We start from the raw sequence: 23436 nt of genomic DNA on the forward strand, positions 1-23436 counted from the left end.
CACCCCACCACTCTCCTGTAGAATGTTATCTGCTGCGGTGCCCTCTGGCATAAATCCAATAGAAACCAATATGAACAAGCAGCAGCACTCGGAGACTAAGTTATAAAGTCAATGTATTAAAACACATAACATTCCAACGTTTCGGGGCACACCTTGACAAAGGGGCACTTGTGCAGCGAAACGTTGGAATGTTATGCACATATGTGTTTTAATACATTGACTTTATAACACTCAGTCTTCGAGCGCTGCTTGTTCATAATGGTTTATATATATATATATTATATGGGTAATGAACCAACACTCGCTGACATACAAAGGTTCAGCTTGCTTGGTGCCTTCAGCAAAAGTAGCGGTGGGCAATGAAAGAATGCAGCACTCCAATACTTACTTTTCAATAGAATATATTAAAGCTCATAGCATGTTACATTCACCGACGTTTCAATGCCCACCGATGTTTTCTTCAAGGTATACATGCACTGACAATACAAAAAAAAAAGTGTACATGCACTGACACTGTATAGTCAGTGCACGTATACCTTCAGGAAAACATCGGTTAGCAATGAGCGTTAATATATCCTATTGAAAAGCAAGTCTTGGAGTGCGCAATCTTTCAATGACCCATAATATGTGACGGGACCCACAAAATATTTCGCTCAGCGCGATCACTGCTGTAGGTTAACTTTAGTGTATAGCGGGGATATTTTTAATTCAAAATGAAAATATCAATCGTGATGCCACAGTTATTAATACATAGGCCTCTTTAGAGTTCATAATCCTTATTGTACACAGAGTACCCAATAAATGTAAGGAAATGGACCAGTTCATTCACACTTGCTGACATACAGTATTCATAGACGTTACCCTCTGTACCATACATTGACAGTATGTGGAAATGCTTATTAAGGACTTGCTACACTTTCCTGCAGGTAAATTTGGAGTCTCTGTAATTAACACACTTCTAACGCTCTGTTGAAGTGAAGGACAAGTACCAAGTTTTTGTCTACAATGATAACTAGCGTTTATCACCTCTCTTCTGTACAAGCCCTGATAGTTTGTTACAAAGGTGAATTGTTTGTTGCAATGGTTCCAAGCGTTTAAGCATTTTTGTTACTGGATACCTGGCGAGATTAATATTATGCTGCTCAGAATTTGTTTGCAAAGGACTCCTGTTTGCTCTATGGCCAAAATCAATATTTTTAATAAATGTTCAGGTACTTACACCTAACAGAAAATGTAGCGTTACTTGTGACCAGGGGTGCTGCCAATGTTTAGCTGTTGGACGGGGGGTGCAGAAAAAAATTACATGTTTGCGCTCACCCCCAAACCTCCCCACGACCCCACCCCCATCCCCACTGCGGTTGAGCAATTACCTACAGTACGGGCGACTCCTCCTGTAGTGTGCTGCTGCAGCCTGCTGCTATGCCCCATGTCCTCCTAGCCGGCTCTCCATAGATGCATTACTGGGAGGAGGCGGGAATATCCCAGCAGGCTCAGCATGGCCACGCCTCCTCCCAGTAATGCATCTGTGAAGAGCCTAGGACAGCACGTGGGGAATAGCAGGCTGCGGCAGCACACTTTTTAAAGGAGGATTCTCCCATAGGGATCTGGGGGTAAGCGCTCCCCCCCCCTCCGCACCCTCCCCCTCCCCGAAGCCACTGCTTGTGACCTGATACTAACAATATGTTACAATCAGGATGCACAGCCTTCTGCTTATTGTACACTTATAATTAAGCTTGTACACATAATAATTATTTGTGTTTGTTGTATATTCAGAATATGTTACCACATTGTAGAATATAAAGTCAGTGTATCTGTATAATAATCGATGTTGACATGTCCTGAGATTGACATGTGCAGTAGGGGCCTGATTCAGGTCCTGTCGCTATAGCGGTGCATGCCGCACAGTGCTGATGTACTTTGTGCATGCGCTGGGCCTGTACTGCACAAGTCCAGTACGGGTCTGTGATGTCGGTCGCACTACGTCATCAGGCTGTCAGTGATTGACAATCTGATGCCATTTTGGGATGGGGAGGGGGAGGCAACGGCATCTGTTTCCCAAAACGGAGGCGTGTCACAGCGGGGGAGGGACAATGCCAAGATCTCTGTCCGAGCGTTATCGCTCAGCTTCTATGTAAGCAGCAGCGGTAACAACTCCAACCACAAAGTACATGTAGGGGCGGGAGAGGGGGGAACGGAGAGACCCCCGACCTGCAATCACTGGCTTCACTTCCTAACATTAGCAATTGCGTAGCATAGAAAATCACAATTGCAATAGCGTACAACTCTAAATTAGGCCCACAGTCCTATTTAAAACAAAAGGTAAAGTCCTCATAATAAAATATATTATTTAAAAAGTGTTTTCGTTAAAATAAAGTTAAAACTGAGATGCAGCCGTTATGGTGCCCATACACTTGTGAGATATCTGGTACAACCCTTCGATTTCGATCGAATCGGTGCGATAAATCGCAGGATTGTATGCACATCGAATGTGTTCCGCGATGCAATGCGCGGGCACGCTGGTCGAATCTCGCATCTCAAGATATTATGTGCTGCACTTAATATTTATCGGATCGCACGTGCGATCGCATGCTGCTTTTACCACATTCGATTTATCGCACTGCGATGTGCGATCTGTGAGGTATTTAGCTCACTTCCTGGACACTCCCCTCCACCCAATTCTGGTCACCCGACTTCTGGTCGCAAAGAAAATGCGATAAATCGCATGATTGTATGCACATCGAATGCACAAAAAGGCACTTTTGATGCGATCTATGGCACAAGGAGCTTCAAGGGAAATCGAAGCGCGATATCGCATCGCGGTCAATCTCACAAGTGTATGGGCACCATTAAGGTGCCCATACACTAGAAGACCTGTTAGGGATGATTTATCTTTAACGATTTCCCTTGAACTCCCCCAGCAGCTCCCTGACTGTCCTGGCTGACTGCAGTCAGGTTGATGTACATGTAAATAGGACATGCTAAGTGGAAGTACAGTCTGAGGAGCATAGTAGCAGGTACAGGTGATACAATACATATGAGATGGAATGAGTGGATAACAGACAAGACAGAGTCAGGAAAAAGGGCCATTGAGGTCACATTGTCCATACTGCCACTTACACCCCTTTCACACTGAGCTAAGAACCAGGGTTATTGCCGGCGCAAGCAGGCACGACCCAGATCCCAGTGTGAACTGTGAAAGGGTCAACCTGGGTCATGAATCCTGGGACCATGACACAGGTCACGATCACGGTTATTCCCTGGGGTCTGACCCGGGATGGCTGCAGTGTGAAAGGTATGACTCGGGTCATTTGACCCGCGTCATGCCTAAAAGTCGATTGGCAGGCTTGAGCACTTTGAGATGATGTCATCTCCAAGCATCTCATGTGAACAGCGACAACCCGGAATAACCCGGGTCCTGGCAGTGGTGTGAAAGGGAAAGTACATCCGAGGCGTCGGCTCCGATGTGTGTTCAGTATTCCAGGTCAGAGCTGGGGCTTTTGTCTGGTATTATACACTTTTACTTACAAAATTACCATGTACTAGTATTCTCACTGCAAAAATTACCACAATTTCAACTTTTTTCTCATAAGTTAGTTGGTACTGTACTGTCGAAGTCAAAAAATATTACATAAAAAGAACATACAAAGTCAAACTACACACATTATGAGTCACTATACTTGCAAATATGCGCAGCGAGTACAGCAATATATGGTAACACACGCATTTACACGGACATGCCACAGAGATGGATTCGACACTTATTTCATGCAGTACATAATTATAATAATATCAAGCGCCAGACATCATGATGATTTAAAATTATATATAATGATGTAATGTCATGTATGTGTATTATTTGAACGAAACCAGATACACCTGTTATATTTGGCATTAAAGCAAGCAGATTAATGTGTAGATTCATTTGATGCTTGCTATTAAGTTGTAGGACATTGCAACAATTAATTATGATTAAATGTATAAAAGCTAAAATCACTTTTATTAGAACAATAGATATTCCAAATAGGTAGTGGACAGGAAGCTCAGGCCAGCCCCTTTGGACGTCCCCAAGGCTGAACCTGTTTAGCATATACACAGACTAGTGACTCATCATGAATGAGGAAGTTCCCTCCCCCAAACTAGATAACACATTGCTGATCACACAGGAGGCCAGTTGCTGTTTTGGACTAGACAATGATGGAGTTATTGCCAGATCAGTTCCTGTATTTATTTGCTGAGAGAGAGATATTAAGAGGAGTATGCCTTGAAAGATATGGTAATTGTATCGCTGGCCTGGAACTGTATGTAACTGTAACTGTATGTAACTGTATGTTTTAACTGCTTACTGTGTGAGTGTAACCATGTAACTATAGGTATACTGTACATTGTAATATATATTGAATCTATATCCTTTTAATAACAAATATATACATCAATGAGCTTTGGAACTCAGATAATGTGTGGGTGTATTGTTTTCTCTTATGGGATGCAGTGTTTTGCGATGTACAGCGCACTTTTATCGTATATGGTAATAAGATGCGCCTGGCATCTGCAGTATATATTAGAGTGGGCAATTTAAATATTTGTGAGGAAACAATTTGGCATTCACAGATGGGGGTTGGTCCGCGATATCAGGGTCTTAATGATGCACTGTACATTACAAACGTGGCTGTAATCGACCGGCTCCGCGAGACGCATCGCGACGCTGATGAAAATAACATCCACGTGTATTGTTGTGATATCAGTAAGCCAATGATATGAAATTTCAAGGGACAATGCGTTTCTCATAATATTTAAGATGCTAAAATGTATTTTTATTGTTGCAAAACAAAGTTCAAATAAGTCATATTGTGTTTGATTCAGATTGGATTGTTTATCTGTTAAGTAGGGTTAAAAGTACATTTAAAAGTTGCTGCATAGCCTTGATATAGTTTTTTTTTTTTTAACTCAGGCCTAAAATAACTTCAGGTGCTTGTATAATGGCCCTCATTCCGAGTTGTTCGCTCGCAAGCTGCTTTTAGCAGATTTACTCACGCTAAGCCGCCGCCTACTGGGAGTGAATCTTAGCTTTTTAAAATTGCGAACGACGTATTCGCTATATTGCGAATACACCTCTCTTAGCAGTTTCTGAGTAGCTCCAGACTTACTCGGCATCTGCGATCAGTTCAGTGCTTGTCGTTCCTGGTTTGAAACACACCCAGCGTTCGCCCAGACACTCCTCCGTTCTCCAGCCACTCCCGCATTTTTCCCAGAAACGGTAGCGTTTTTCCGCACACACCCATAAAACGCCCAGTTTCCGCCCAGTAACACCCACTTCCTGTCAATCACACTACGATCACCAGAACGATGAAAAAGCTGTGAGTAAAATTCCTAACTGCATAGCAAATTTACTTGGCGCAGTCGCACTGCGGACATTGCGCATGCGCACTAAGCGGAAAATCGCTGCGATGCGAAAAACAATACAGAGCGAACAACTCGGAATGACCCCCAGTGTGTGATTTCTTTGTGACAAAGGAAGCCGCATGGTCTGTCCTCCATTTTGGACTAACCACATGGCCTGTCCACCATTTTGTGTAAACCTCATGGATGTGGAAGGGGGAGGAGCAGTGGCCATTTTAGGAAGGTAATTTTCTAAATAGCTGATTTTAAGTCTGCTCAGAAAAATCAGTTTCCTTGGTCACATCAAACACCATTTATGAGTTACCAATGCATTTATTTAACCCATGCCATAGTCAATTACAAATAGTTTCAATTGGGCCTAGTGAGAGTAAATGGTGAGATAAATGATTGGCTTGGTGTAAAGAAATTGCACACAGATAGAAAAAGGAAAGAAAGGGTTTTGTTTTGTTTTTTTCTCTCTCTTTTTCCTTCCAGGACTTGTAGAATCTGCTTACTAGGGAAGATAGCCATTGAAATGCAAATTAACCTGTGTAACTGCTTTTTCTTAGCAGTGGAAAAGCAAATAGCTTTGATATGCAAATAAGAGGTAAGGTGTCTCATAGGAGACCAGTGAATGGTACATATATATAATATTATTATAATTATGTGTATATTTATATCAGCGTATGTTCTGAAAGATAGCTATCCAATCTGAATCATATCATTTAAATTATTGATTATTGCTAGAGTCATTATAGATCTGTGTGAAATAGGATACATTTGTTGCTATATAGGTAAATTTGAAATAACAGTATTTTAAGGAAGTAAGTGTAAAGTCACAAACGCAGGTCTGCATAAAAGTTTATACAGAACAAGTTGTGTCTAGTGGGCAATAGTAATTAGTATTGTTCACATTTATAGAGCTGTGTGATTTGTTTTATTGCGGACGCAGGGTTTTGTACACGTGTATCGGACAAAGTAAAGGACTGCGCACGCAGCGTAAGAGACACGCACGGTCGCGTGTTTACGCAAAGTGCGTAAGAATGCGGGCGCTAAGTACAAATTACACAATAGTGTTGTTTAGTTCAAAGGTGGGATAGTAGACATTTAATACAATATCACAAAACTACTTGGTTTCTAAAGCAGATTAGTATAAAACTTTTGTTTAAACTGTATTGCCTCTAGGGTAAAGCTGCCTATCTGAATGAATTGAAATTTTCTGTACAGAAAAACCAAAGTGTATTTGAGTGAGCGAACGTAGGAGTGAGTGGATATTGAACCCAGGGAATTCGGGATCCCATAGTGTGGTACATCAAGTAAGTGGAGGCTTGGTGGCGTGAGGCGGCTGACTCACGTTAGTATAAGGTTTAATTCGCAAATCGTGAGGAGATTTGCAGAGGAGCGTAATAGGCAATTGTGCATTGTGTAGTATTGAAGTAAAAAGTTTTTTTTATTACGCTCCGAGCTGAGGGTCGCAGTTTGTTCATCGACCCGTGGTTGTACGGCAGATAGGTAACAAGTACCTATACGCTGTGCGATTGGACCGCGCGTTTGTGGGTGCGATAGATAGCGCAACTTGATACCCCTTTTATGAGCTTTTGCGTAAAATCGCGGTATCATTAGCGCTGTATAGAGCATACGCAAGCGTGATTTGTGTATAAGTGTATAGGGAGTTTTCGCTGGTCTCTCTCAGGAAAATCTCCAGCGGCAGATATTTACTGGAAAAGGTAAGTCACTCCTAACACTTCCAGTAAATAGAAACCAATAGGGCCTCACTGGGTACGCGGTGTTCACTATTGGACTGAGTCGTGGTACTCAGCGGAGAAGGAGCGAGTGAAAGTGCTAGGTGTCTTTCACCGTCTATTTGCGGTGAACATTGGGGATTGTGTTTATTGGCAAAAAGTCCGCAATGGGATCCAATTGCACAAGCAGTGGGCGTTTGGTAGCTAGGGTTCAGGCTGAGTTGGGACCGAGAAGGTCAGACTCGGGACCGAGAAGGTCAGAATTGCGACCGAGAGGGTCAGCAAGGTTTATTATGTGTGAAAAGTATGGTTCACACACGGAGGCTTTTTGCAATGAATGGTTATGCATGACTGACAAAGATAGGGTACCATTCCCTAAGGTGGGCAGCTTTGAACCAGAGGTATTGCAGAACTTAAGGATAAGAATATGTCTGATAAAATCCCGAAAACAAAGGGTCAGACATAGAAATTGTTTAAACCTGTGGCAGCAAGAGGGGTTGGTGAGTTTGATCCTAAGGTATTGCATGTGGTATGTCTAACCAAAGTCATATAAGACAAGAATGGAAATATAAGAACTGTTTGAACTTGTAGCAACAATAAACAAGTAGGAAGAAAAAAATAAGAATTTACTTACCGATAATTCTATTTCTCGTAGTCCGTAGTGGATGCTGGGAACTCCGTAAGGACCATGGGGAATAGCGGCTCCACAGGAGACTGGGCACAAAAGTAAAAGCTTTAGGACTACCTGGTGTGCACTGGCTCCTCCCCCTATGACCCTCCTCCAAGCCTCAGTTAGGATACTGTGCCCGGACGAGCGTACACAATAAGGAAGGATTTTGAATCCCGGGTAAGACTCATACCAGCCACACCAATCACACCGTACAACCTGTGATCTGAACCCAGTTAACAGCATGATAACAGAAGGAGCCTCTGAAAAGATGGCTCACAACAATAATAACCCGATTTTTGTAACAATAACTATGTACAAGTATTGCAGACAATCTGCACTTGGGATGGGCGCCCAGCATCCACTACGGACTACGAGAAATAGAATTATCGGTAAGTAAATTCTTATTTTCTCTGACGTCCTAGTGGATGCTGGGAACTCCGTAAGGACCATGGGGATTATACCAAAGCTCCCAAACGGGCGGGAGAGTGCGGATGACTCTGCAGCACCGAATGAGAGAACTCCTGGTCCTCCTCAGCCAGGGTATCAAATTTGTAGAATTTAGCAAACGTGTTTGCCCCTGACCAAGTAGCTGCTCGGCAAAGTTGTAAAGCCGAGACCCCTCGGGCAGCCGCCCAAGATGAGCCCACTTTCCTTGTGGAATGGGCTTTTACAGATTTTGGCTGTGGCAGGCCTGCCACAGAATGTGCAAGCTGAATTGTACTACAAATCCAACGAGCAATAGTCTGCTTAGAAGCAGGAGCACCCAGCTTGTTGGGTGCATACAGGATAAACAGCGAGTCAGATTTTCTGACTCCAGCCGTCCTTGAAACATATATTTTCAGGGCCCTGACTACGTCCAGCAACTTGGAGTCCTCCAAGTCCCTAGTAGCCGCAGGTACCACAATAGGCTGGTTCAAGTGAAACGCTGAAACCACCTTAGGGAGAAATTGAGGACGAGTCCTCAATTCTGCCCTGTCCATATGAAAAATTAGGTAAGGGCTTTTATATGATAAAGCCGCCAATTCTGAGACACGCCTGGCTGAAGCCAGGGCTAACAGCATTACCACTTTCCATGTGAGATATTTTAAGTCCACAGTGGTGAGTGGTTCAAACCAATGTGATTTGAGGAACCCCAAAACTACATTGAGATCCCAAGGTGCCACTGGAGGCACAAAAGGAGGCTGTATATGCAGTACCCCCTTGACAAACGTCTGAACTTCAGGAACTGAAGCCAGTTCTTTCTGGAAGAAAATCGACAGGGCCGAAATTTGAACCTTAATGGACCCTAATTTTAGGCCCATAGACAGTCCTGTTTGCAGGAAATGCAGGAAACGACCCAGTTGAAATTCCTCTGTAGGGGCCTTCCTGGCCTCACACCACGCAACATATTTACGCCAAATACGGTGATAATGTTGCACGGTTACATCCTTCCTGGCTTTGATCAGGGTAGGGATGACTTCATCCGGAATGCCTTTTTCCTTCAGGATCCGGCGTTCAACCGCCATGCCATCAAACGCAGCCGCGGCAAGTCTTGGAACAGACAGGGTCCCTGCTGGAGCAGGTCCTTTCTTAGAGGTAGAGGCCACGGGTCCTCCGTGAGCATCTCTTGAAGTTCCGGGTACCAAGTCCTTCTTGGCCAATCCGGAGCCACGAGTATAGTCCTTACTCCTCTCCTTCTTATGATTCTCAGTACCTTGGGTATGAGAGGCAGAGGAGGGAACACATACACTGACTGGTACACCCACGGTGTTACCAGAGCGTCCACAGCTATTGCCTGAGGGTCCCTTGACCTGGCGCAATATCTGTCTAGTTTTTTGTTGAGGCGGGACGCCATCATGTCCACCTTTGGTTTTTCCCAACGGTTCACAATCATGTGGAAGACTTCTGGGTGAAGTCCCCACTCCCCCGGGTGGAGGTCGTGCCTGCTGAGGAAGTCTGCTTCCCAGTTGTCCACTCCCGGAATGAACACTGCTGACAGTGCTATCACATGATTTTCCGCCCAGCGAAGAATCCTTGCAACTTCTGTCATTGCCCTCCTGCTTCTTGTGCCGCCCTGTCTGTTTACGTGGGCGACTGCCGTGATGTTGTCCGACTGGATCAGCACCGGCTGACCTTGAAGCAGAGGTCTTGCTAGGCTTAGAGCATTGTAGATGGCCCTTAGCTCCAGGATATTTATGTGAAGTGATGTCTCCAGGCTTGACCACAAGCCCTGGAAATTTCTTCCCTGTGTGACTGCTCCCCAGCCTCTCAGGCTGGCATCCGTGGTCACCAGGACCCTGTCCTGAATGCCGAATCTGCGGCCCTCTAGAAGATGAGCACTCTGCAACCACCACAGGAGAGACACCCTTGTCCTTGGAGACAGGGTTATCCGTTGATGCATCTGAAGATGCGATCCGGACCATTTGTCCAGCAGATCCCACTGAAAAGTTCTTGCGTGGAATCTGCCGAATGGAATCGCTTCGTAAGAAGCCACCATTTTTCCAAGGACCCTTGTGCATTGATGCACTGACACTTGGCCTGGTTTTAGGAGGTTCCTGACTAGCTCGGATAACTCCCTGGCTTTCTCCTCCGGGAGAAACACCTTTTTCTGGACTGTGTCCAGAATCATCCCTAGGAACAGCAGACGTGTCGTCGGAATCAGCTGCGATTTTGGAATATTTAGAATCCACCCGTGCTGTCGTAGTACTACTTGAGATAGTGCTACTCCGACCTCTAACTGTTCCCTGGACCTTGCCCTCATCAGGAGATCGTCCAAGTAAGGGATAATTAAGAAGAAGAATCATCATTTCGGCCATTACCTTGGTAAAGACCCGGGGTGCCGTGGACAATCCAAACGGCAGCGTCTGAAACTGATAGTGACAGTTCTGTACCACAAACCTGAGGTACCCTTGGTGAGAAGGGCAAATTGGGACATGGAGGTAAGCATCCTTGATGTCCAGAGACACCATATAGTCCCTTCTTCCAGGTTCGCTATCACTGCTCTGAGTGACTCCATCTTGAATTTGAACCTTTGTATGTAAGTGTTCAATGATTTCAGATTTAAAATAGGTCTCACCGAGCCGTCCGGCTTCGGTACCACAAACAGCGTGGAATAATACCCCTTTCCCTGTTGTAGGAGGGGTACCTTGATTATCACCTGCTGGGAATACAGCTTGTGAATGGCTTCCAATACCGCCTCCCTGTCGGAGGGAGACGTTGGTAAAGCAGACTTCAGGAACCGGCGAGGGGGAGACGTCTCGAATTCCAATTTGTACCCCTGAGATACTACCTGCAGGATCCAGGGGTCCACTTGCGAGTGAGCCCACTGCGCGCTGAAATTCTTGAGACGACCCCCCACCGTACCTGAGTCCGCTTGTAAGGCCCCAGCGTCATGCTGAGGACTTGGCAGAAGCGGGGGAGGGCTTCTGTTCCTGGGAAGAGGCTGCCTGCTGCAGTCTTTTTCCCCTTCCTCTGCCCCGGGGCAGATATGAGTGGCCTTTTGCCCGCTTGCCCTTATGGGGACGAAAGGACTGAGCCTGAAAAGACGGTGTCTTTTTCTGCTGTGAGGTGACCTGGGGTAAAAAGGTGGATTTCCCAGCCGTTGCCGTGGCCACCAGGTCCGATAGACCGACCCCAAATAACTCCTCCCCTTTATACGGCAATACTTCCATATGCCGTTTGGAATCCGCATTACCTGACCACTGTCGCGTCCATAACCCTCTTCTGGCAGAAATGGACAGCGCACTTATTCTTGATGCCAGAGTGCAAATATCCCTCTGTGCATCTCGCATATATAGAAATGCATCCTTTAAATGCTCTATAGTCAATAATATACTGTCCCTGTCCAGGGTATCAATATTTTCAGTCAGGGAATCTGACCAAGCCACCCCAGCACTGCACATCCAGGCTGAGGCGATTGCTGGTCTCAGTATAATACCAGTATGTGTGTATATACTTTTTAGGATATTTTCCAGCTTCCTATCAGCTGGCTCCTTAAGGGCGGCCGTATCCGGAGACGGTAACGCCACTTGTTTTGATAAGCGTGTGAGCGCCTTATCTACCCTAGGGGGTGTTTCCCAACGCGCCCTAACCTCTGGCGGGAAAGGGTATAATGCCAATAATTTTTTAGAAATTAGCAGTTTTTTATCGGGGGAAACCCACGCTTCATCACACACCTCATTTAATTCATCTGATTCAGGAAAAACTACGGGTAGTTTTTTCACACCCCACATAATACCCTTTTTTGTGGTACTTGTAGTATCAGAAATGTTCAAAACCTCCTTCATTGCCGTGATCATGTAACGTGTGGCCCTACTGGAAAACACGGTTGTTTCCTCACCGTCGACACTGGAGTCAGTGTCCGTGTCTGGGTCTGTGTCGACCATCTGAGGTAACGGGCGCTTTAGAGCCCCTGACGGTGTTTGAGACGCCTGGACAGGTATTAACTGTTTGTCCGGCTGTCTCATGTCGTCAACAGTCTTTTGTAAAGTGCTGACGCTATCCCGTAATTCCTTCCATAAGACCATCCAGTCAGGTGTCGACTCCCTAGGGGGTGACATCACTATTACAGGCAATTGCTCCGCCTCCATACCATTTTCCTCCTCATACATGTCGACACAACGTACCGACACACAGCACACACACAGGGAATGCTCTGATAGAGGACAGGACCCCACTAGCCCTTTGGGGAGACAGAGGGAGAGTTTGCCAGCACACACCAGAGCGCTATATATATATACAGGGATAACCTTATATAAGTGTTTTTCCCTTATGTAGCTGCTGAATTTATTAATCTGACAATTAGTGCCCCCCCTCTCTTGTTTTACCCTGTTTCTGTAGTGCAGGACTGCAGGGGAGAGTCAGGGAGACGTCCTTCCAGCGGAGCTGTGAGGGAAAATGGCGCTTGTGTGCTGAGGAGATAGGCTCCGCCCCCTTCTCGGCGGCCTTTCTCCCGCTTTTTTAAGGAAAACTGGCAGGGGTTAAATGCATCCATATAGCCCAGGAGCTATATGTGATGTATTTTTAGCCATCTAAGGTGTTTTTATTGCGTCTCAGGGCGCCCCCCCCCAGCGCCCTGCACCCTCAGTGACCGGAGTGTGAAGTGTGCTGAGAGCAATGGCGCACAGCTGCGGTGCTGTGCGCTACCTTATTGAAGACAGGACGTCTTCTGCCGCCGATTTTCCCGGACCATCTTCTGTCTTCTGGCTCTGTAAGGGGGCCGGCGGCGCGGCTCTGGGACCCATCCATGGCTGGGCCTGTGATCGTCCCTCTGGAGCTAATGTCCAGTAGCCTAAGAAGCCCAATCCACTCTGCACGCAGGTGAGTTCGCTTCTTCTCCCCTTAGTCCCTCGGTGCAGTGAGCCTGTTGCCAGCAGGACTCACTGAAAATAAAAAACCTAATTTAAACTTTTACTCTAAGCAGCTCAGGAGAGCCACCTAGCATGCACCCTTCTCGTTCGGGCACAAAAATCTAACTGAGGCTTGGAGGAGGGTCATAGGGGGACGAGCCAGTGCACACCAGGTAGTCCTAAAGCTTTTACTTTTGTGCCCAGTCTCCTGCGGAGCCGCTATTCCCCATGGTCCTTACGGAGTTCCCAGCATCCACTAGGACGTCAGAGAAAAAAAAAAGAGAATGCAAGTACACCGCCATATGTAGATGTGGAAGCAGTTACGGCCAGCATACAAACTATAGAAAATAATAAAAATATGAAAAATATGACTGTAACCATATATGTACTAATGAATGTTGAAGTTTTATTTAGGGAGGAGAAGGTGACCTGATTGTTTTCAGCCATTTCTCATGTACCCAGAGGAGTATCCAACCGGTAAAAGAAGAGCAGTAGCCTGTGGGGGAAGTAGCTGAGACCAGTGGAACAGGTAAGTATGCTATCATTTGTGTACATATATAGTAAAACACAAAAATAAAACAAAAAAAACCAAGAAAGTAACGTCAGAAATGGAGAAAAATCTGTCCGCACATTAGTATTTGCCAGTAGGAAAGCGGACAGAGACAAGGTAACCCCCGGGTATTTCTTTCAGTTACCATATAAGAAGTATTCATTCCTAGTAATGCCCCTAGTAAAGATGAGCTCGGAAATGTTTGTTGGACCATGTACAGACCCTTAATACGGGATGAGAAGGATTGAATGAATACTTCGCATGACCTAGAAGCTTGTTAAACTTTTTTTTGTTTTTGTCTCTTGCAGTAATAGAAAACTCTCCATTTGGATAAGACCACTGGTAAACACTAATTCGGCAAATGGGAGGTGGCTGTCTCTGTGCAAATGGACGGGCTCAATAAGGCATTGAGTATCAGGGTGCAGACTTCTTTGCAAAATTGGAAAGGGGTCACAGTAGCTAATCTTAGATAGTGTGCTATTGAACATCACAAGAATAGTGCTAGGCGCAGAGAACAACAGGTGGAGAGGTTGAGGACGGTAAGTATACTGGCACATACAGGAAAGAGCCATCAGTCCAAACCCCAGATCCCTAATGGTCAATAATATGTTACACTTGTAAGAAGGAAGGGCATTTTGCCAGAGATTGTAGGAGTAGTAGGACACATAGTCAATATAGATCCCCTAGACAGAAAACACAAGCCACATTATTAAACACATAGACGGGACCAAGGAACATATAGCAAGGAATCATAAGCCATATAGAAAACACAGATTCGGCTAATGGGAAGAACAAAATAAATGCAACATTACCCTTTGACAAAACTTGCTGGGGTTAAGATGGGGCCTCTAAACTTTTGCTTCTTTTTCCTAGCAGAAATGGCCCCTGATTAACTTAATTTTGTTAGATATGATATACATATACTGTGCTCCCGCTCAGGAAGTACAATGTATGTTAGACACCCACGAAGACTAATGTCGCATTCTACTGTTCTAGATGCATGTGCATCACAGGTAGAGGAAATTATCTCACAGATACCGGGTTCCCTATGAATTTAGGATGGACAGGACACTGGATTGATTGCTGGGATAGTCCCAATAGCGATACGATAAACACAGAATTTTTTTTAAGGGGAGTAGACCAAGTAGAGAATCACTTCCCCGTAGTGTGCAATCCAGTTGTCAAATTTTTATAAAATCTTCTTCACCTCTACAAACTCATCTGTCACCAACCTCTATTCTGTTTTTCTACAGTTTTCCTCTTCATCTTTTGCGTTCACACAGGGTGGTACAATACATGGACCCAATTACAGTTCAAACTCCACATGCCTAGGTCCTTCAGAGTTCTGCCCGAACCCAGTATATCTCAACAGCACGATAACACCAGTATTACTGCAGTGTGCCTTGTCATGCACAAAAGGTGGAGAATGGGAATACAGCACTCTAAACAGAAATCAACTCCCACAGTGCACACAGTGTAGGTTTAAATAGCAGGCAAATCAGGGCACTCATGGTATTTGTATCCAAAAAAAACAACTCCATAATCAAGATAGACTTTGCAAAGAGAATTTAGGCTTACAATGTATGTTCTGATGGTCGGCAAAAGCCACCTGATAAGTGCATTAAGATCCGCTCTATTTCATATCCATATATATGTGTGACATGTTTTTTAATATATGTTAGGTCTGGTGTTGGTTGTGACTCACTTTTTGTATTTGTGTAATGTTTACACTGAGGGTTATATGCATTCTTCAGTAATGTTTTTGTTTGACTGTTTTGTTAGAGTACATCACTATGACAACCAACATCATGATGTCAGTTCGCCTGTCCGGCGCCGCTTGAACGCGTCATGTAGAAGTTCCCACTATGTTCATAGCTGAGAGCGGGCGGTCAGCGGCATGGGACAGGTGAGTAGGATTAATCAATTGTAGACAGGATTGTCTTGGTTATATAAGTGTTGTACATGTATTGTCTGTTTGTGATGTGCTGTCCCTGACGACGGGGTGTATCCCCGAAACGCCGTTGGAAAAATAAACCTATACCTTTTTAAAATGATTTGAAAAGTCTGTACGAGTGCCGCCGACCTTCGCAGATTACATGGGGTTAGTGCTACTAACCCACGGAGGGCACCACAGCAAGTATTCCCATTATCCCTCATTGGAGTGCCGGGTACCAACAGAATTATATATATATATATATATATATATATATAATAAGAATTTACTCACCGGTAATTCTATTTCTCATAGTCCGTAGTGGATGCTGGGAACTCCGTAAGGACCATGGGGAATAGCGGCTCCGCAGGAGACTGGGCACAAAAGTAAAGCTTTAGGACTACCTGGTGTGCACTGGCTCCTCCCCCTATGACCCTCCTCCAAGCCTCAGTTAGGATACTGTGCCCGGACGAGCGTACACAATAAGGAAGGATTTATGAATCCCGGGTAAGACTCATACCAGCCACACCAATCACACCGTACAACTTGTGATCTGAACCCAGTTAACAGTATGATAACAGAGGAGCCTCTCGAAGGATGGCTCACTACAACAATAACCCGATTAGTTAACAATAACTATGTACAAGTATTGCAGATAATCCGCACTTGGGATGGGCGCCCAGCATCCACTACGGACTATGAGAAATAGAATTACCGGTGAGTAAATTCTTATTTTCTCTGACGTCCTAGTGGATGCTGGGAACTCCGTAAGGACCATGGGAATTATACCAAAGCTCCCAAACGGGCGGGAGAGTGCGGATGACTCTGCAGCACCGAAAGAGAGAACTCCAGGTCCTCCTCAGCCAGGGTATCAAATTTGTAGAATTTTGCACACGTGTTTGCCCCTGACCAAGTAGCTGCTCGGCAAAGTTGTAACGCCGAGACCCCTCGGGCAGCCGCCCAAGATGAGCCCACCTTCCTTGTGGAATGGGCTTTTACAGATTTTGGCTGCGGCAGGCCTGCCACAGAATGTGCAAGCTGAATTGTACTACAAATCCAACGAGCAATAGTCTGCTTAGAAGCAGGAGCACCCAGCTTGTTGGGTGCATACAGAATAAACAGCGAGTCAGATTTTCTGACTCCAGCCGTCCTGGAAACATATATTTTCAGGGCCCTGACTACGTCCAGTAACTTGGAGTCCTCCAAGTCCCTAGTAGCCGCAGGTACCACAATAGGCTGGTTCAGGTGAAACGCTGAAACCACCTTAGGGAGAAACTGAGGACGAGTCCTCAATTCTGCCCTATCCGTATGAAAAATCAGGTAAGGACTTTTATAGGACAAAGCCGCCAATTCTGACACGCGCCTGGCTGAAGCCAGGGCCAACAGCATTACCACTTTCCATGTGAGATATTTTAAGTCCACAGTGGTAAGTGGTTCAAACCAATGTGATTTTAGGAACCCCAAAACCACATTGAGATCCCAGGGTGCCACTGGAGGCACAAAAGGAGGTTGTATATGCAGTACCCCCTTGACAAACGTCTGAACTTCAGGAACTGAAGCCAGTTCTTTCTGGAAGAAAATTGACAGGGCCGAAATTTGAACCTTAATGGACCCTAATTTTAGGCCCATAGACAGTCCTGTTTGCAGGAAATGCAGGAAACGACCCAGTTGAAATTCCTCTGTAGGGGCCTTCCTGGCCTCGCACCACGCAACATATTTACGCCAAATACGATGATAATGCTGTGCGGTTACATCCTTCCTGGCTTTGATCAGGGTAGGGATGACTTCATCCGGAATGCCTTTTTCCTTCAGGATCCGGCGTTCAACCGCCATGCCGTCAAACGCAGCCGCGGTAAGTCTTGGAACAGACAGGGTCCCTGCTGGAGCAGGTCCCTTCTTAGAGGTAGAGGCCATGGGTCCTCTGTGAGCATCTCTTGAAGTTCCGGGTACCAAGTCCTTCTTGGCCAATCCGGAGCCACGAGTATAGTTCTTACTCCTCTCCGTCTTATAATTCTCAGTACCTTGGGTATGAGAGGCAGAGGAGGGAACACATACACTGACTGGTACACCCACGGTGTTACCAGAGCGTCCACCGCTATTGCCTGAGGGTCCCTTGACCTGGCGCAATATCTGTCTAGTTTTTTGTTGAGGCGGGACGCCATCATGTCCACCTTTGGTTTTTCCCAACGGTTTACAATCATGTGGAAGACTTCTGGATGAAGTCCCCACTCTCCCGGGTGGAGGTCGTGTCTGCTGAGGAAGTCTGCTTCCCAGTTGTCCACTCCCGGAATGAACACTGCTGACAGTGCTATCACATGATTTTCCGCCCAGCGAAGAATCCTTGCAGCTTCCGCCATTGCCCTCCTGCTTCTTGTGCCGCCCTGTCTGTTTACGTGGGCGACTGCCGTGATGTTGTCTGACTGGATCAACACCGGCTGACCCTGAAGCAGAGGTCTTGCTTGGCTTAGAGCATTGTAAATGGCCCTTAGTTCCAGGATATTTATGTGAAGTGACGTTTCCAGGCTTGACCACAAGCCCTGGAAATTTCTTCCCTGTGTGACTGCTCCCCAGCCTCTCAGGCTGGCATCCGTGGTCACCAGGACCCAGTCCTGAATGCCGAATCTGCGGCCCTCTAGAAGATGAGCACTCTGCAACCACCACAGGAGAGACACTCTTGTCCTTGGGGACAGGGTTATCCGCTGATACATGTGAAGATGCGATCCGGACCATTTGTCCAGCAGATCCCACTGAAATGTTCTTGCGTGGAATCTGCCGAATGGAATCGCTTCGTAGGAAGCCACCATTTTTCCCAGGACCCTTGTGCATTGATGCACTGAGACCCGGTCTGGTTTCAGGAGGTTTCTGACTAACTCGGATAACTCCCTGGCTTTCTCCTCCGGGAGAAACACCTTTTTCTGTACTGTGTCCAGAATCATCCCTAGGAACAGCAGACGTGTCGTCGGAATCAGCTGTGATTTTGGGATATTTAGAATCCACCCGTGCTGCCGTAACACTACTTGAGATAGTGCTACTCCGACTACTAACCGTTCCTTGGATCTTGCCCTTATCAGGAGATCGTCCAAGTAAGGGATAATTAAGACGCCTTCTCTTCGAAGAAGTATCATAATTTCGGCCATTACCTTGGTAAAGACCCGGGGTGCCGTGGACAATCCAAACGGCAGCGTCTGAAACTGATAGTGACAGTTCTGTACCACAAATCTGAGGTACCCTTGGTGAGAAGGGTAAATTGGGACATGGAGGTAAGCATCCTTGATGTCCAGAGACACCATATAGTCCCCTTCTTCCAGGTTCGCGATCACTGCTCTGAGTGACTCCATCTTGAACTTGAACCTTTGTATGTAAGTGTTCAAGGATTTCAGATTTAAAATAGGTCTCACCGAGCCGTCCGGCTTCGGTACCACAAACAGCGTTGAATAATACCCCTTGCCCTGTTGCAGGAGGGGTACCTTGATTATCACCTGCTGAGAATACAGCTTGTGAATGGCCTCCAATACCGCCTCCCTGTCGGAGGGAGACGTCAGTAAAGCAGACTTTAGGAAACGGCGAGGGGGAGATGTCTCGAATTCCAATTTGTACCCCTGAGATACCACCTGAAGGACCCAGGGGTCTACTTGCGAGTGAGCCCACTGCACGCTGAAATTCTTGAGACGTGCCCCCACCGTGCCTAAGTCCGCTTGTAAAGCCCCAGCGTCATGCTGAGGACTTGGCAGAAGCGGGAGAGGGCTTCTGTTCCTGGGAATTGGCTGTCTGTTTTTGGCAGTCTTTTTTCCCTTCCTCTGCCCCGGGGCAGAAATGAGGAGCCTTTCGCTCGCTTGCCCTTATGGGGACGAAAGGACTGCGCCTGATAATACGGCGTCTTCTTATGTTGAGAGGCGACCTGGGGTAAAAATGTGGATTTCCCAGCCGTTGCCGTGGCCACCAGGTCTAAAAGACCTACCCCAAATAACTCCTCCCCTTTATAAGGCAATACTTCCATATGCCATTTGGAATCCGCATCACCTGACCACTGTCGCGTCCATAACCCTCTTCTGGCAGAAATGGAATGCGCACTTACTCTTGATGCCAGTCGGCAAATATCCCGCTGTGCATCACGCATATATAGAAATGCATCTTTTAAATGCTCTATAGTCAGTAATATACTGTCCCTGTCTAGGGTATCAATATTTTCAGTCAGGGAATCCGACCAAGCCAAACCAGCACTGCACATCCAGGCTGAGGCGATTGCTGGTCGCAGTATAACACCAGTATGTGTGTAAATACATTTTAGGATACCCTCCTGCTTTCTATCAGCAGGGTCCTTAAGGGCGGCCGTCTCAGGAGAGGGTAGAGCCACCTGTTTTGATAAGCGTGTGAGTGCTTTATCCACCCTAGGGGGTGTTTCCCAACGCGCCCTAATCTCTGGCGGGAAAGGATATAATGCCAATAATTTTTTAGAAATTATCAGTTTTTTATCGGGGGAAACCCACGCTTCATCACACACCTCATTTAATTCCTCAGATTCAGGAAAAACTACAGGTAGTTTTTTCTCACCGAACATAATACCCTTTTTAGTGGTACTGGTATTATCAGAAATATGTAAAACATTTTTCATTGCCTCAATCATGTAACGTGTGGCCCTATTGGAAGTCACGTTTGTCTCTTCCCCGTCGACACTGGAGTCAGTATCCGTGTCGACGTCTGTATCTACCATCTGAGGTAACGGGCGTTTTAGAGCCCCTGATGGCTTTTGAGACGCCTGGACAGGCACAAGCTGAGTAGCCGGCTGTCTCATGTCGTCAACTGTCTTTTGCAAAGAGCTGACACTGTCACGTAATTCCTTCCATAAGCTCATCCACTCAGGTGTCGACTCCCTAGGGGGTGACATCTCTATTATAGGCAATTGCTCCGCCTCCACATCATTTTCCTCCTCATACATGTCGACACAACGTACCGACACACAGCACACACACAGGGAATGCTCTGACAGAGGACAGGACCCCACTAGCCCTTTGGGGAGACAGAGGGAGAGTATGCCAGCACACACCAGAGCGCTATATATATATATATATACAGGGATAACCTTAAATAAGTGTTTTTCCCCCTTATAGCTGCTATTTGTTAATATTACGCCAATTAGTGCCCCCCTCTCTTTTTTACCCTGTTTCTGTAGTGCAGGACTGCAGGGGAGAGTCAGGGAGACGTCCTTCCAGCGGAGCTGTGAGGGAAAATGGCGCCTGTGTGCTGAGGAGATAGGCTCCGCCCCCCTCTCGGCGGCTTTTTCTCCCACTTTTATGTGGAATCTGGCAGGGGTTAAAATTCATCCATATAGCCCTGGGGGCTATATGTGATGTATTTTCGCCAGCCAAGGTGTTTTTATTGCTGCTCAGGGCGCCCCCCCCCTAGCGCCCTGCACCCTCAGTGACCGGAGTGTGAAGTGTGCTGAGGAGCAATGGCGCACAGCTGCAGTGCTGTGCGCTACCTTGGTGAAGACAGGATGTCTTCTGCCGCCGATTTTCCGGACCTCTTCTTGCTTCTGGCTCTGTAAGGGGGCCGGCGGCGCGGCTCTGGGACCGGACTCGGAGGCTGGGCCTGTGTTCGGTCCCTCTGGAGCTAATAGTGTCCAGTAGCCTAAGAAGCCCAATCCACTCTGCAAGCAGGTGAGTTCGCTTCTTCTCCCCTTAGTCCCTCGATGCAGTGAGCCTGTTGCCAGCAGGTCTCACTGAAAATAAAAAACCTAAAACTAAACTTTCACTAAGAGCTCAGGAGAGCCCCTAGTGTGCACCCTTCTCGGTCGGGCACAAAAATCTAACTGAGGCTTGGAGAAGGGTCATAGGGGGAGGAGCCAGTGCACACCAGGTAGTCCTAAAGCTTTACTTTTGTGCCCAGTCTCCTGCGGAGCCGCTATTCCCCATGGTCCTTACGGAGTTCCCAGCATCCACTAGGACGTCAGAGAAATATATATATATATAATACTGGATTTCCACCATGGTGGAAGGGGCACTCACAACAATAGGAAACAGTCAAAAAATTCACATCTCTTAGATTATCACATAGTTTAATTGTTGGATCATCCGTTACACCAACTCGCCCTTAATCGACGTTTCGACCCTATAACTGGGTCTTTTTCAAGATAGGCAGATTCGGTGAAGGTTCAGAAAATTCACAGAGGTAAATGTTACAACATCAATAGAGATCTAGAAAAGATATGAAACATAAAAACACACTCAGTGCCTCCCAGGCCCCATTGTTGCAAAATAAATACTTCTTTATTGCAAAGCACACTCATAGTGCACTCATCTGATACACCTTAGGCCCAGTGGGTAAAAACAAGTATACTTCAGTGACCACCCAAGTGGAATCAAGAGACTAAAGGGCTTACATAAACCAATCTCTCTGTGAGATGTCCAAATAACACCTGTCAAATCAACAGGTGGGCGACCCATGTGCACCTAAAATCAATATATACAAAATATCATATATATATATATATATACACATAGAGGGTACCGGCTCTCCCATGAGCACTTTGCAGCTAAGCGCCGGGTGCCTGTGCAGTAAGACGTATGTACATGCAGAGAATGGCACAGCACTCCAAGGCGGCTTTGAAAATAATCACTCAGACAGCAGGGATACAGCAACGTTTCAATGTATTAACATTTTCCTCAGGCTTAACAAATACAAAGATAGTACTTACATATATAGCAGACTCTCACCAGGTGCAAGACGCCGTCCTTCCGGATACGGGACAAGTACCCGCCCAGCGGCGTGAACGTCTAATATGACGTCATCCATGTGCTCCCCATCACCATGGTAACCATATGCAATGCACTTGAACACAGTTTAGCTACAAGAATATCAATCATAGTCCAATATAACTGATCGTGGACCCTGTATAAAACCAATACAAATGGATAAATGCATAATTAGTACAATATAGAGATATCTCCAAACTACGGCAAATATCATGTTTATCTAAAATGACTGAGAGTTAGATATTCATTTAAACCTCGTGGAGCCACAGTGTCCAATCTCTGGATCCACTGGGCTTCCCTCTGTAGCAATTTTAACCCTCGGTTGCCACCTCTTAATGAAGGTAGGATTTGATCGATCATTCTGTATCTGACCGTGGTTAACGGATGGCGTGCAATACTAAAGTGGCGTGCGACAGGCTGTTCACTTTTACCAGTATTAATGGCTGCCTTAATTGCTGACCTATGGGCTGCCATACGTTCCTTAAATGTTCTTTCGGTTTTACCGATATATGACAGCCCACAGGGGCATATCAGTTGGTACACCACAAACCTGGACCCACAAGTGAGTCTATGTTGGATGTGGTAGGTTTTACCTGTATGAGGGTGTTGGAATTCCAACACCCTCATACAGGTAAAACCTACCACATCCAACATAGACTCACTTGTGGGTCCAGGTTTGTGGTGTACCAACTGATATGCCCCTGTGGGCTGTCATATATCGGTAAAACCGAAAGAACATTTAAGGAACGTATGGCAGCCCATAGGTCAGCAATTAAGGCAGCCATTAATACTGGTAAAAGTGAACAGCCTGTCGCACGCCACTTTAGTGTTGCACGCCATCCGTTAACCACGGTCAGATACAGAATGATCGATCAAATCCTACCTTCATTAAGAGGTGGCAACCGAGGGTTAAAATTGCTACAGAGGGAAGCCCAGTGGATCCAGAGATTGGACACTGTGGCTCCACGAGGTTTAAATGAATATCTAACTCTCAGTCATTTTAGATAAACATGATATTTGCCGTAGTTTGGAGATATCTCTATATTGTACTAATTATGCATTTATCCATTTGTATTGGTTTTATAC

The 23436-nt window shown here is 46.0% G+C and overlaps 1 protein-coding gene across 5 annotated transcripts in view; it reads right to left on the minus strand.

The window, feature by feature from the left end:
- Nucleotides 1-23436, minus strand: part of LOC134929354 (uncharacterized) — a 290903-nt gene that overhangs the window by 162309 nt on the left and 105158 nt on the right. For 2 of the 5 annotated variants that reach the window (XM_063925021.1, XM_063925020.1), the window contains exon 6: nucleotides 21671-21792. The exons of the other annotated variants lie outside the window; for them this stretch is intronic. The gene's annotated coding sequence lies outside the window, so the exon portion shown is untranslated. Of the gene's footprint in view, nucleotides 1-21670; nucleotides 21793-23436 lie in introns of those variants that run through there. 5 annotated transcript variants of the gene reach the window in all.

Source organism: Pseudophryne corroboree, chromosome 5 (genome assembly GCF_028390025.1).
Source record: "Pseudophryne corroboree isolate aPseCor3 chromosome 5, aPseCor3.hap2, whole genome shotgun sequence".
In the NCBI taxonomy this organism is placed as follows: domain Eukaryota; kingdom Metazoa; phylum Chordata; class Amphibia; order Anura; family Myobatrachidae; genus Pseudophryne; species Pseudophryne corroboree.